The sequence below is a fragment of the Ahaetulla prasina genome, chromosome 2 (assembly GCF_028640845.1).
Source record: "Ahaetulla prasina isolate Xishuangbanna chromosome 2, ASM2864084v1, whole genome shotgun sequence".
Classification (NCBI taxonomy): domain Eukaryota; kingdom Metazoa; phylum Chordata; class Lepidosauria; order Squamata; family Colubridae; genus Ahaetulla; species Ahaetulla prasina.
The window spans coordinates 43,091,113-43,094,998 of NC_080540.1; the positions used below are offsets into that span (position 1 = coordinate 43,091,113).

General features: G+C 37.1%; 1 long non-coding RNA gene across 1 annotated transcript; it reads right to left on the reverse strand.

Moving 5' to 3' along the window:
• Positions 1–1,368: 1,368 nt before the first annotated feature.
• Positions 1,369–3,151, reverse strand: LOC131193360 (uncharacterized). The gene is made up of 3 exons (XR_009153899.1): positions 3,044–3,151; positions 1,979–2,080; positions 1,369–1,423 (listed from the first exon to the last, which is right to left on the reverse strand). It is a non-coding gene; the product is annotated as an uncharacterized LOC131193360 (long non-coding RNA).
• Positions 3,152–3,886: the final 735 nt, after the last annotated feature.

Here is a 3,886-nt window from a genome sequence, read left to right on the forward strand (position 1 = left end):
ATCTCTCCAGAATAACTCAGGCTTATTACTTCTCCTCACAATTGTATCCATAATGTTTGAAAATTTCAACATAAGATTACTGAGGAAGATAGCTCCTCACTTATTCCTTCGTGAAAAATGGATACCATTTCTCTTAATAGAACAATGTCACGGTGTGCCAGATCTGGTAAAAGTCTTGATCCAGCCTCCAGATTCCATTAATATTCTATCCATGATGCAACTATCTTCAACTTTCCTGGAAAAAAATAATAATGAAATATATGGAGATACTGCATAAAATCCAAGGGCTGAGAACCAAAGAATGAGAAGGGATTTCCACTTCCAAATGGTTTCTCACCTCTTTCATCACCTTAATTTGATATACAGAATTCACCAGAGCAACTTTGGAACTCCTGTAAATGAGTTCTACAGGTTGCTTTCAAATCAGCATCTTCTCAGATCTTCTCAGCATCTTCTCAGATCTGCTGATGGAATGCAATGAATTTCGTGTAATGTGCATACATACAAAAAATAATAATAATAATAATCCCAAATATGTTTAGAAGCATTTCAGATTTGGAACAAATAGCTGAATACAAAATGTTATGAAAAAGCTATAAAAGTTAGATGTATGTTTTTTAGTTCATAACCTAGCAATTGCAACTATCCTGCACTTTCTTGATCAGAGTGAGTTACACATAACTCTCTAAACTAGACTCCATAGAGACTGGGGACAGTCTAATTTCAATTAATCACATTAATTAATAAAAGTGTTAGGAATTTCAGAATTTAGTCACTTTTCTAAATGTTTAGCATAAGAGTGAATCAGGGGTGAAATCCAGCAGATTCTGACAGGTTCTGGAGAACCGGTAGCAGAAATTTTGGAGAACTGGTAGCGGAAATTTTGTTCAGAGTTCAGAGAACTGGCAAATGCCACCTCTGGCTGGTCCCAGAGTAGGGAGGGAATGGAGATTTTGCAATATCCTTCCCCTGGAGTGGGGAGAGGATGGAGATTTTGCAGTATCCTTCCCCTCCCATGCTCACCAAGCCACACCGTGCCCACCAAGCTACGCCCACAGAACCAGTAGTAAAAAAAAATTGGATTTCACCACTGGAGTGAATTACATATCCTTGTAATTCTAGCTTAGTATCATAGGGCTGGAAGGGACCTTGCAGAAATACTAGTCCAATCCCCTGCCCAAGACAGGAGATCTTATTGCATCCTGGAGAAATGGCTGTCCAATCTTTTCTTAAAGACCTCCAACAATGGAGCATCCACAACTCTGGGAGGCAAGCTGATCTATTGATTAATTATTCTTTTATTGTACTTACTGTCAGTAAATTTGTCTTTAGTTCCAGATTGGATCTCTTTTTAATGAGCTTCCATCCATTGCTTCTGGTTTTGTCCTCAGGTGCTTTGGAGAATAAGTTGACCCTCTCCTCCCTATGACAATGACAGCCCCTCAAATACCAGAAGAGAGCTAGTCCTTTTCTTCTTTTGTCTTTGATAGACTAGACATACCTAGTTCCCTTAATCATTCATCATATGGTTTATCATAAACCTTTAGGCCAGTGGTGGGTTGCTACCAGTTCGCCTCGGTTCGGGAGAACCGGTAATAGCGGCAACAGGAGGCTCCGCCTACCTGCCCGGACATCATCAAATATGCTCTGCACATAGGCAGAAGCTTCTGCGCATGTGCAGAAGTGGCACATGCGCAAGCAAAAAGAGCATGCACGAGAATGAACCGGTAGCAAAAGTAAGTAAAACCCACAACTGCTCTAAACTGCTTATCAGCTTTGTTGCTCTTCTCTTCACTCTTTCTAGGATAGGGAAGAGTAGACAGATGGTCAATTGCCATGCCAAAATTATACATCCAGAAATATGCCTTCACATGAAGCATTTTTTTAAAATAAAAGACAACAGTGATAACCCACGAGAAGAAAAATAGAAAGTCAATGCAATCAGCAGAAGACAAACTCAAATTAAGGACGTTTTTACCTTTTAATTAGTTGCACTAGGGTATTACCACCATGGAAACACACATTCTCGTTCTCAGTTTCTATTTCAGACACACACTATTAGCTTGGAAAATTCACAATCCTGGGGAAGACATATGAACAATCTTTTGGAATGCACCTGCAAGCATGAAATCTTTAAAAATTACATTTTTAACTTTATAGTGTTGGTTATCAAGAAAGCTAGATAAACATTCACCAGGGAACACACAAAAGTGTGACAAAAACATCACTACCAACTACATAACAGTCCTCCTTCTTTCCCCAGTGACTTGGTATAACTAAAGTCTCTTTGTACTTAAGGTTTAATTTTTGTTGGATAAGAAATTTCCTTCTTGTCTCTGTTTAACCCTAACAAAAATGATTTCACACACTATTAAGGAGGGGAAGGATACCTTGGTGTATTAAATTTCCTCCGTCTTTATTTGCATCACACATCAGCCCATGGGAACGAGAAGAGAAGCATTTTATTTTGAAGCATTTACCCAGTTTAATCTATATTTGAAAGATTATAAATAAATCTCTTTTTGTTGTTGTTACAAGAATTATAACTGACATGCTGTCACAGCTATACATGTACAACGTTCAGAATATACATAATGCTTTGAAAGCTGTCACATTTGGTATTGTTGTAAACATCACCCAAGGTTACTAAACTGTTGTCTGCAGGTATATTTCCTATACCTCCATGATTTTTCTATAAAATTATGGACAGCTCCATAATTCTTCTGTAGATTATTCCAGTTATTTCTTAATACTAGCAATTATTCATTTATATAAAAATATATGTAATATATATTTTTATATACATGTATATGTATATACAAATATATGTAATCACAAGATCTCAAGAAAATTTTTCCAGTGACATCGTCAACTTCTGAAGAATGAATAATTGAACTAGTAATTTTTAGCTGATTATATATACTATAAAGTCACTCTTTAGATTAAACTTGTTACAGAAGCAGCAGGAAAAGTACCAAGGACTATACATACAATGAGAATTTAATGCTCTAATAGCATCCAGAAAAATGAAAGGAAAACTCACCTGTTTCAATAAGATGGGACCCGGAAACAACTGAGATTTCCAAGATAAAATAAAATAAAATTTAAATTTGTTTCTAAATATTTCAACAGCTCACAACTTTGGTCTGTGCACACACAAAACAAATTGGCAAATGAGCTTCAGGAATTTTGAACCAGCTGTAGTTTCTAAATAAATTTCACAAACAAAGCTCACTGCTGCATTGCAATCTTCAAGTGTCAAAAAATGATGGATGAGTAGGTTCTGTATCCAAAAGAAATGGGTAACAACATTCCATCTGTCCATAAATGAAAACAGGCCACCTTGATTATAGTTTGTAATATCCAGACCCTTCCCAGATGAAATGGGGTAGCACCATGAAACAAAAAAATAAAAAGAATCATTTCTGTATTGCTTTTGCAAACAGCAAAATGAGTAGGTATAAAGTAGGTCACATATTTATGAAATATGTTTGATTCTGTGCTCTGCATTAAAGAGGGAATTAGAATTGTGGATTTTCTTCAATCTAAATTCAAACCTACTTTCCAAAGCAGTTCTTGTAAGAAATATCATTGGACCAGTGGTGGGTTTCAATTTTTTTTTACTACCGGTTTTGTGAGTGTGTCTTGGTGTGGCATGGCTTGGTAGGCGTGGCATGGCTTGGTGGGCATGGCAGGGGAAAGATACTGTAAAATCTCCATTTCCTCCCAATCAGCTGGGACTCAGGAGGCAGAGAATAGATGGGGGTGGAGCCAGTCAACATGTTTACTACCAGTTGTCTGAACTACTCAAAATTTCCACTACCGGTTCTCTAGAACTGGTCAGAACCTGCTGAAACCCACCTCTGCATTGGACGCAAATAGACAA